General features: G+C 39.9%; 1 non-coding gene across 1 annotated transcript; it reads right to left on the reverse strand.

Moving 5' to 3' along the window:
• Positions 1-9,359: 9,359 nt before the first annotated feature.
• LOC127746173 (small nucleolar RNA R71) lies at positions 9,360-9,463 on the reverse strand. The gene has a single exon (XR_008007792.1). It is a non-coding gene; the product is annotated as a small nucleolar RNA R71 (small nucleolar RNA).
• Between the last annotated feature and the right edge of the window lie 2,478 nt (positions 9,464-11,941).

The raw sequence follows: 11,941 nt of genomic DNA on the forward strand, positions 1-11,941 counted from the left end.
CAGAAGCCCAATTGGGGCGCTCTCAACTTCCTTGGAAATTAGACATCCAGGGCTTTTCAGCAATATATAATAGTTCATACTTTGCTCGAGTTTTGACGACGCAAATGGGCGTTCAAATGCCAACTTCCTGCCCTATTCTGGTGTTAAACGCGAGAAACAGGTTACAAGCTAGAGTTAAACGCCCAAAACAGGCTGCAAACTGGCGTTTAACTCCAAGAGAAGTCTCTACACATGAAAGCTTCAATGCTCAGCCCAAGCACACACCAAGTAGGCCCGGAAGTGGATTTCTGTATCATTTACTTATTTCTATAACCCTAGTAACTAGTTTAGTATAAATAGAACTTTTTACTATTGTACTCACATCTTTGATTATCCTTAGATCATCTTTGGACGTTTAGTCCTTAGACATTGGGGGCTGGCCATTCGGCCATGCCTGGACCATTATCACTTATGTATTTTCAACGGTGGAGTTTCTACCCACCATAGATTAAGGTGTGGAGCTCTACTGTTCCTCGAGTATTAATGCAATTACTACTATTTTCTATTCAATTCATGCTTATTCCTGTTCTAAGATATCCATTCGCACACAAGAACATTAGGAATGTGATGATTATGTGATGCTCATCACCACTCTCACTTATGAACGCGTGCCTGACAAATACTCCCGTTCTACATGCGAACAAGCTTGAATGCATCTCTCTTAGCCTTCTGGTTCACGATTAGAGTCTTTGTGGTATAAGCTAGAATCAATTGGCAGAATTCTTGAGATCCGGAAGTCTAAATCTTGTCCGTAGTATTCCGAGTAGAATCTGGGATGCGATGACTGTGACAAGCTTCAAACTCACAAGTGTTGGGCGTAGTGACAGACGCAAAAGGATCAATAGATCCTATTCCAACATGAGTGAGACCCGACAGATGATTAGCCATACGGTGACATCACATTTGGACCATTTTCAATGAGAGGACGGATGGTAGCCATTGACAATGGTGATCCCCAACATACAGCTTGCCATGGAAAGGAGTATGAAGGATTGGATGAAGGCAGTGGGAAAGCAAAGGTTCAGAAGGGATAACGCATCTCCACACGCTTATCTGAAATTTCCACCAATGAATTACATAAGTATCTCTATCTTTATTTTATTTTTATTTATCCTTTAATTATCAAAACTCCATAACCATTTGAATCCGCCTGATTGAGATTTACAAGATGACCATAGCTTGCTTCAAGCTGACAATCTCCATGGGATCGATCCTTACTCACGTAAGGTATTACTTGGATGACCCAGTGCACTTGCTGGTTAGTTGTGCGAAGTTGTGAAAAAGAGTTGAGATTACAATTGTGCGTACCAAGTTGTTGGCACCATTGAGATCACAATTTCGTGCACCAGACACCTACAACCCCTCCTGGAGGAACCACCCAAATCTCATATAGGAAGATAACCACAATCAAAACCAGCAGCCATGGCAAAGAAATTTAAACCACAACAACTCAAGAAACACAAACAACAACAACCAGCAAAACACTAACCCCAATCCATATAGAAAACCCCAAAACAATCATCCCAATTCCAATTATTATCCATCCAATAATCCAGCCACTAACCAAACAATTATCATCCACCGTCAACATCTCACAGTCATCCATAGATACCACAAGATACTCAAAGGATCTCCAACTTGGAGATACTGATGGAATAGATGATGAAGTAGCAGGAACTAACAAGCAAGAATCATGAAGCTTCAATGAGAAACTTAGAGAGGCAGATTAGACAATTGTCTAAGCAAGCTATGATTGAAAGGCCAACAAGCTCACTCCCAAGTGATACCATTCTGAATCCCAAAGAAGAATGCAAAGCTATTCAATTAAGGAGTGGAAGGACCTTGGTGAATAACAAAGAAGCCAACAAGAAGCCTATGGAGAATGACAAAAGGCCAGCTGAGAAAGATGAGGCCAACAACAAGGAAGAAGCTGTACTAAACAAGAAGGAACCAGAGAAGCTTAAAGAGAAGGATGACCAGCAAAAGAATTCAAGGAAAGGGAAGCAAGTAATAGAGGAACCATCTCAAGAATAAAGGCAAGGAGTGAAGGCTCACACACCTCCCTTGCCATATCCTCAAAGGATCAACAAGGAGACCAAGGATCAACACTTCCCCAAATTCCTTGAAGTCTTCAAGAAATTGGAGATTAATATCCTCCTGGCTGAAGCATTAGAGTAGATGCCTCTATATGCAAAGTTCTTGAAAGAGCTTATCAACAAAAAGAGAAGTTGGCATGAGAAAGAAACCATTATGCTCACTGAAGAATGCAGTGCTGGCATGAGAAAGAAACCATTATGCTCACTGAAGAATGTAGTGCTGTGATTCAAAGGGGCCTCCCACCAAAACTCAAGGATCATGGGAGCTTCTTCCTGCCTTGTACCATTGGTAGTCTAACCATTGATAAGGCACTATGTGACTTAGGAGAAAGCATCAATCTAATTCCCTATTCTATGATGAGAAGGCTATGCATAGAGGAGGTAAAGCCCACACAAATGTCACTAGAGCTCGTGGAAAAATCATTGGTATTTCCCGGAGGAGTGATTGAAAATCTTCTGGTCTAAGTAGGGATATTCATATTCCCAGCAGACTTTGTGATCCTGGATCTAGGAGAAGAAGGGAGTGACTCTATTATCTTGGAAAGACCCTTCTTGGCCACAGCAAGGGCCATCATAGATGTTGAACAAGGAGAGTTAACCCTAAGGGCGCATGATGAAAGCATTACTCTGAATGTCTTTCCAGAAGCACAGCATAATGATGAAAAGGAAAAATGCATGAAGGTTGACAAAGAAGAATTGCAGTGGAAGAAAGAAACCAACAAGACACTCATTAATTCTCTTCCAGAGCAAGAGACACGCAGCAAAGCAGGACAAAAAGAGAATGAGACTCTAAAGAATGATGAGAGAAAGCAAGAAGGAAGTGAGGTGTTAGCCACTAAGAAGGCAGATTCCAAAATCACACCAAAACAATTTAAGAGAGAGTGAAGGATGCTAAGTTTGGTGTTCCACCAAAATCTCATTTAAAAACACATTTTCAACTTCTGCATAAAGGGTTGCTAGCTCCAAGCAATCAGATAAAACATTTAACCATTGTCTGTTTTCTAGTTTCTAGTTTTATAACCTTCAGCAAAGACAAAAGGTTTTCACATATGGTTGATTTGATGCATGAGAAACATTGGCAAGGGACTAAGTTTGGTGTTCACACACCAAAGTAAGTTCAAAATCCCACAAACAATTTTTGCATACTAACCAGTTGCCTAAGGGCTTGAGAGACAAGTAACTTCTACAATCTGTGAAAGGGATCTGCATTATCATCCAAAGGAGGAACAACAGAGAGAAATAATGATGGTAGAAGGAAAAGCTGAGAGACATTCCCAATAGGTTGTATTGACACTTTATCCTTGTTGACTGTGAAGTATTTTTACTTGGGAATTCCTTTATGTTTTGCTGAAGTGGTCAATTAGGTGTGAGTGGAAAATGTTTGCCAAAAATGCTAGTTTGCATTATGTTTGTCATTCCTCATTAGCTTGAATTTTGTTTTGTTTCCCTTCTGCATGAATAAAAGAAAAATGTTTGAAATAGAAAGTGAATGTTCAATGTTGTAGAAGTTAGAATGAAATTCAGTGGTGGTATTTGTTTGATTTAATGGTTAGCTCAAATAACAAAGGCTGCATAATAACAAGTTCTTTGAAGTGTGAATTAGTTTGTTACTATAAAGTCTATTATCAATGAATATCCTTTGAGAATGAAGCCAAATAAGAAAGAAAAAGAAAAAGAAAAGCCAAGAATGGGCAAAGAAACAAACAATAAGGTTAGACACCAATAGCTTGGACCCTAGGACATATGCCTGTGGTGTTTTTGTACTAGGATATGCTTGGACAAGTAGGTTCTGAGGAGTATTTTGAAACTTGGCCACTTGGATCAACTGATCTAGGATTGCCAACCGAAAATCCACTATCAAGAGCAACCTAGCTACAAAGTATTTAGTGATCCAAAGAGATGTTGGGCATCAATGTTCCTAGGATGAAATTGTGAGCCATGTGTCTATGGTGAAGAAGTGTTGAGCAAAATTGAGCCAAAAGGCTGCTGCAACACTTGCCATCAAGCTTTCATTAATAAATAAGCGTTCTAAGCAAAATAAAGAAAGAAAAAGCTAGCAAGGGATCAATCAAAAGCAAGGCATTATAGCATCAACTCTAGTGAACTTTTGAGGAAATATTTCTTATCTATCAGCAAAGAATAAATGAGCTACATTTGTCTGCATAAAACCCCATGAACCAAGTTCAATTATCTGCTAAATAAGGACATGTGTGCTTCTCTATTTCATTTCATTTCCTCTTATGTTTAGCACTTGCTTGGGTACAAGCAAGGTTTAAGTTTGGTGTTGTGATGACAAGTCATCTTATGCTAGCTTTTCAAGCATTTTTCACTTGTTTCATTAAGTTTTATGCACTTTCTTGCATTATAAGTAAGTGATTTGGTGTGACTTTGCATGGTTATGTCAATTCAATCAACCATCATTTATTTGATACAAAATCATAAGGTTTAAGCTAGAATTAATTGGTATTTGAATGATTTATGAATCTTGTGAATTTGGTGATGTTTTGTTTGGATGGTTTGATTAATTGTAGGTGAAGAAAAGAAAAAGACAAGGAAAGCGTGCCCATAAAAGCGTGTCCTATGATAGAAAAGTGTGACACTCACTCAAGGAAGCAAGCATATCCCCTGGGAATATTAATCCCCTGAATGCTGACGTTATTGGCACTCACTTTTTCCAATAACGCCAGCGACCCTTTCCCCTTCAAGGGAGCATAACTTGAATTACAGAGGTTCAATTGAGGTGATTCCAATTGCGTTAGAAAGCTGACATTCAGAGCTTTCCAAGGATATATAATGGTCTATAGTGGGCATGAAATTGGAGCACAAACAATAGGCATCTTTTAAGCTCCAAAAACACCAACTGGGTAGCAAGTGTGACGTTAGCCACACTAACTTCAGCACTAACGCCACACTTGTAGCGTTAGTATGGCTAATAGTAACACTAACGATTACCACCTGGACCTCAACTTTATTCACTTCTCTTTCAAGGACCACCCAACCTCAAGCAAGCGAGCCCACAAGTGTCAACCAATCAAGGCCACAAGAAGCATCTATCGTAGGAATTTTCATTTAATTGTAATTTGCTTTTAATTTCATTTCATTTTGTAATTTAGGAGAGCCTATATAAAGGCCTTAGTTTTTACTTTGTATTCATCTGGGGATTGAAGGGGGATTCTGTATTGGGGGCTGGAGGCTGGAACACACCAGAGAGGGGGGTCTTCGGACTCCCTCCCCTCACACACTTTTGCTTCTTTTTCTTTTCTTAGTAGGAGCTTCATTCTAGTTTGTAGTTTTCATTTATGAACTTTGAAGTTTCAATTTCAGTTTTAATCTTCATCTTTATTTTTCTGCACTTTCTTTCTTTTCTATTTTGGTAGAGCAATGAACAACTAACTCTTTTCATTGGGTTAGAGAGCTCTATTGCATTTGATGGATCAATTGTAGTTTTTATTCTTCTTCTACTTTCTTTTCTCTTGATTTTACTAGAGGGCTTACGATCTTCATCCAATTAGTTAGCTATCTTGGAAGAGAAGCTCTCCATAATTGGATCTCCTCTGAGCCTTGGAAGAGGAATGAGGAGATCATGCTAGAAATGCTCTCTCACATTGGATTAGGTTGGGGGTTGGATGGATATTATGACATTTAATCCTACCAATACTTTGATCTATGACTGTGTATGGTATAATCAGTGACCAAACTTCATCTCTTCCCATGAGCAATTAAATCAAAGAATTGGGAAATTGTTCAAGCTTAGAGAGATTGGATTGCCAAGGAATTGGGATCCAATCACTTAAGATTTCTAAGGAGATCAATGAATGCATTGATTGAGGAAGAGATGAAAATGAACTTGATCTGGAGGATTGCAATATCTCTTGATCCCAATGTTCATTTTATTTTTAGTTTTTACATTTACTTTTCTTGCCATTTTACTTTTCTGCACTTTATTGCTTCCTTTACTTTTATGCCATTTACATTTCCTTGTTATTTGTCCCTCCAGTATGATTCGTCTAACTAGGATAATTAATTAACCATTGATTGCTTAATCTGTTAATCCCTATGGATTCGACCTCACTCTATTGTGAGTTTTTACTTGATGACAATTTGGTATACTTGCCGAAGGAAAATTTGTTGAGAGACAAGTTTCCGTGCATCAAGTTTTTGGTGCTGTTGCCGGTGATTAATCGTGATTAACAAACTACCGGTTGATTGATTTACTAGATTAGACACTTTTCTTTTGTCTTTGTTTTCTTTTGTTTCTTATTTTCTTTTGCTAACTAACTGTTTGTGATATTGCCTCACTAATGCCAGGGCATCTAGGCCAGTTTTACTGACATTTTCTTTACTATTTTAGGGTAGTTTTATGCATTTTCTTAGGAAATAAGCAAGTTTTGGATTAGGCAGGAATTGAATGATAAAATTGATGATGCATAATTTCATGACTTGGAACAAAGCTTTGATGCACTTTAATTGCTTGATTTCAGGACAAAGGAAGCTAAAAGGAACCACGTTAGCAGCCACGTTAATCTAATTAACGTGACCACTAACGTGGAATGGGGACAAGCTTGTAGCGTTAATGGAAAAGGTGACCACCAATAACGCCTTCGAAACCATAATAGCCCACGTTAGTTGCCACGTTAACTACATTAACGTGGTAGCTAACGTGGAGAAAAATAGAAGCTCCAATGCTAGTGGTAAAAGTGAATGTCACTAACGTTCCACAAAGGCACAAATTAAGCCACGTTAAGAGTCACGTTAACCTAATTAACGTGAACTCTAACATGGGATGAGGAATCAATTACCAACGTTAGTGACACTCACCTTTGTCACTAACATTGGACCAACCCAAGAGTGCCCATGTTAGTGGTCACGTTAAGACCACTAACGTGAGAAGTAACGTGGAGCAAAGCATGATAAGCCAATGTTAGTGACACTCACCTTTGTCACTAACGTTGGAGATGGCATTCACTACCACGTTAGTGGCCATGTTAATCCAATTTACGTGAACTCTAACGTGGGAAGGAGGGGCGTTTGGAGTGTTAGTGACAAAGGTAAGTGTCGCTAACGCTCTCGAAGCTTAGGCATGCCCACATTAAGAGTCACATTAGCTATGCTAACGTGAACTCTAAAGGAAAGGGGGCAAAAGGCAACGTTATTGGACAAGGTGAGTGCCAATAACGTTTGTGAAGGACCAAGAGGCAACGTTAGTGGTCACGTTAGTACCACTAACGTTGATGTTAACGTGGGTCATTTTGGGGTTGGAACGTTAATGAAAAAGGTGATCGTCACTAACGTTCTCGCACCCACATTTTCACTTAACGTTAATACCACTAACGTCCTAACTAACGACCATGCCTAACTTACACTTTTCTGCAAACAAAGCTGAGCCCACTAAAGATTGTAATGGCTTTAACACAAGATCAAAGGCCCATATCCAAGACTTGAAGAACTAACTAGAAGATCAAGAAGAGTAGTATATATAGGAGTAGTTTTGAACTAGAGAGAAGCTTGGCACTTTTGGAGAACTACACCTTGTATAATTACTTTTCTGCACTTTTAGTCACTGTAGAATGTATTCTTCTTCATCATCTTCCATTTCCGGAGCTATGAACAACTAAACCCCCTTTTCATTCTTCATCCTCTTTCTTTTCTCTTGATTTACTAGAAAGCTTTCGATCTTAATTCAATTGGTTATTTGTCTTGGAAAAGAAACTCTCCATAATTGGATCTCCTCTGAGCCTTGGAAAAGGGATGAGGAGATCATGCTAGAAATGCTTTCTCATGTTGGACCATATTAGGGTTTGGGCGGATATAGTGACATGTAATCCTCCTAACACTTTGATTTGGAAATACATGTGCTATAATCAGTGACCATACTTCATCTCTTCCCATGAGCAATTAAATCAAGGAATTGGACAATTGTTAAAGCTTAGAGAGATTGGGTTGCCAAGGAATTGGGATCCAATCATCTAAGATTGCCAAGGAGATCAATGAATGCATTGATTGAGGAGAGATGAGAATGAACTTGATCCGGAGAATGCAATATCTCCTAAGCCCAATGAATCCCCTATTTCTGATCTTACCCATTCTCTTTACTTTCTGCCATTTATCTTCATGCTCATCTCCCCAAACCCCCATTTAAGATTCTGCAATTTATTTTCTGCAATTTACTTTCCCGCCATTTAATTTTCTGCAAATCTCAACTAAATTTCTATTTAGCTCAACTAGCACACTCTTCTAACTAAAGTTGCTTGACTAATCAATCCCTGTTGGATTAGACCTCACTCTATTGTGAGTTATTTTCTTGACGACAATTCGGTATACTTGCCGAAGGAAAATTTGTTGAGAGACAAGTTTTCGTGCATCAAGTTTATGGTGCCGTTACCGGGGATTGATTTTGTATCGACAATGACTAAGTTGGAAGATCACTAGATTGAGCATTTTTTTTGTTAGTCTATTTTACCCATTCATTTACCTTCGATTCATTTACCTTATTCCTTTATCCCCTCTACCCTCTCTATTTTCTTTTTCTTTGTTATTACTTACAATTCTGCTCACTAACCCACTAACTGTTCGATAATTTGCACCACTCACACTAATAGCCACTCTAACAAGAATAATCACTCCATTGTATTTCTTGCTGTGTGCTCTAGAAGCGGGGCTTCAACTTCCTTTGATTTCGAACCAGAAAGGACCTTCTTTAGATTAAGGAGGGAAGCAAGAGGAAAAAGAGTTATTAGTGCTGAGGAAGAGGAAGAGTACTTTGAAACAAACATGGAGGAGAACTTGGAAAACAACTATGAAGAAGAAGCTCACAACCATGCCAGAGAAGGCCCTGTGAATCATGTTGGGCAAGAAAGAAGAGTGCTAGGCTCTTACATCAATCCAAACCCATGAAATTGTGGAAGTTGTATCCAAAAGCCAACCATACATGCCAATAACTTTGAATTAAAACCCCAGCTCATCACCCTTGTTCAGAACAATTGCTCATTTGGAGGAAGTGCCCAAGAAGACCCCAATCAACATCTAATCACCTTCCTAAGAATATGTGACACTGTGAAGTCTAATGGTGTTCATCCGGATGCCTATAGACTGCTTTTGTTCCCCTTTTCACTCAAGGACAAAGCATCTAAATGGCTGGAATCCTTCCTGAAGGAGAGCTTAACGAATTGGGAATATGTGGTGAACAAATTTTTGGCAAGATTCTACCCTCCTCAAAGAATCAACAGGCTGAGAGCTGAGGTATAAACCTTCAGGCAACAAGATGGTGAAACTCTCTATGAGGCATGGGAGAGGTTTAAGGACTTAACAAGAAGGTGCCCACCAGACATGTTCAATGAATGGGTTCAACTACACATTTTCTATGAAGGTCTTTCTAACGAGTTAAAAAAGGCCGTAGACCATTCATCAGGGGGCTCTTTAAACAAGAAGAAGACCATTGCAGAAGCCATAGATGTCATAGAAACTGAGGCAGAGAATGACTACTTCTATGCTTCTGAAAGAAGCAACACTCGAGGAGTGATGGAGCTGAACCACATGGATGCACTGCTGGCTCAAAATAAGATGATCACCAAGCAGTTAGCAGATCTTACCAAGAAAGTGAAGAAAACCAAGTTGCAGCAGTCATCACTTCATTACTAGCTCAAGAAGGAGTAAATACAGGAGAAGAAGGTGACTGGGAGAAGGCCAATAATGTGGGGAACTCACCCAGGCAGACCCATGATCCATACTCTAAAACTTACAATTTTGGTTGGAGAAACCACCCTAATTTTGGGTGGGGAAACCAACAAGACCAAGGCCAAGACCAGAGACACCACAACCACAATCCCAACAATAATGCAACTCACCAACATCCCTCATATAGATCTTATCAACACCCACCTAATCACCTTTCTCAACCATCTAACCTCAACCCACCATCACCAACCGAAGATAGACTTTCCAGAATTGAGACTCTACTTGAATACATATGTAAAGAAGTCCAAGACAACAGAGTGTTCAAGGATAAAGTGCGAGTCAATATAAAAAACCAGGGAGACACCATCAAGAGGCTGGAGTCCCAAGTGGGGTATCTATCTCAACAGTTTCCAAAACCTACTGATAGTTTCCCAAGTGACACAGAAAAGAACCCAAGTGGAGAAATAAAGAAAGTAAGGTGGGAAGAATGCAAGACGATCACTATAAGTGATGAGAGGAGTGTGGAAGAAGTGCACACACAAACAGAACACTTCCAAGACAATCCAAAGGAAAAGCATGAAGGGAGAAATCAAGCACCCCATCTCACACACAGGGAGGGGCTAAAGAAAGGGGAGACCCTGAACCCATATGCACCCTTTCCCCAATGGCTCAAAGGTGGTGTAGCAAGGAGAATGTATTCAAGGTTCCTAGACATGTTTGCATCTCTTGATGTAAATATACCATTCATTAAGGCCCTCCAGCAGATGCCCTCCTACATCAAGTACATAAAGGAGCTGCTGGCCAAAAAGAGTTCACTAAAGGGTGGGCAAACAATAATGATGAACAGGGAGTGCAGTGCTCTCATTCAAACAGAGCCACCTACAAAGAAAAAGGACCCAGGGAGTTTTCACATCCCTTGTGCTATAGGAGAGACAATGATTGATAAGGAACTCTGTGACCTGGGAGCAAGCATCAACTTAATGCCTCCATCCTTCATGAAAAAGCTTCAAATGAATGAGCTAACATCCACGGATGTAATCCTCAAATTGGTCGACAAAACTCAAAAACAGGCAATAGGAGTGGTTGAAAATGTGTTAGTGAAGGTTGGGAACTATTTCCTGCCCACCAACTTTGTTATCCTGGAGATGGAAGAAAATCCCATCCATCCTATCATCCTGGGGAGGCCATTCTTAGCCACAGCCAGGGCGCTTATAAATGTGGAGCGAGGAGAGCTAGTATTGAGGATACACGATGAACAACTCACCTTCAACGTATTTAAACCCTCACAAGAAGCAAATCATGATAATAAATAGCCAAAGGAAGAGCACAATAAGGAGCTGATGGAAGAGACAAGCACGGGAGCACAAGCACCACACCAGAGAACCCCTATGGTTGACAAGCAATGTGGTTAGAAGGAGCAACAGCCAAGTGTAACCCAAGAGGAGCTAGACCCACCTGAGTCATGTGAGACAAGCAATAAAACCCTCCTAAAAGAAGAAACCACAAGGAGCAAAGTAAAATCGAGGGACACAAGGAAAAAGGCCCCAAGGGGATGGAGGAACAAGAAGATCTCTACAGAGGATTTCTCTCCAGGAGATAAAGTGGTCTCTGCCTATATTCCACCTATCCCACCTCATCTCCGCACCATCCCATCTCAGTTGCCTCAAGTGTATACCATCAGCAAAATTTTGTACTTAGAACATGTGGAGCTTCTTAACAAAGCCAATGGAGACAGATTCACTGCAAGAGGGGAAGATTTGAAGCACTACCAACCACCCTGACAAAGGCCAAACGTCAAGCTAGTGACGCTAAAGAAGCACTTCATGGGAGGCAACCCATGTTTTATACCCTTTCCTTTTAATCTTTAATATTAGTTAATAAAGCAAGGTTCATGGATTCTAAATCAACTTCGACAAACACCTATAAGAATCCTTACATGCAGCATATAGTACAAGATAAGTTTGGTGTTCAAGACATACCAAAAGGGCTTGAACACAGTCCATATTATGAGAGTCCTAATCAATTCTTGTTGCACTATATGATCACAAGCAAGTTTGGTGTCACCAACGTTGCATGCATGATCATTTGATTGGTTGGTTGATTTACATTCATGAATAACATTTAGTTAGTCA

Source organism: Arachis duranensis, chromosome 3 (genome assembly GCF_000817695.3).
Source record: "Arachis duranensis cultivar V14167 chromosome 3, aradu.V14167.gnm2.J7QH, whole genome shotgun sequence".
NCBI classification, from domain to species: Eukaryota; Viridiplantae; Streptophyta; class Magnoliopsida; order Fabales; family Fabaceae; genus Arachis; species Arachis duranensis.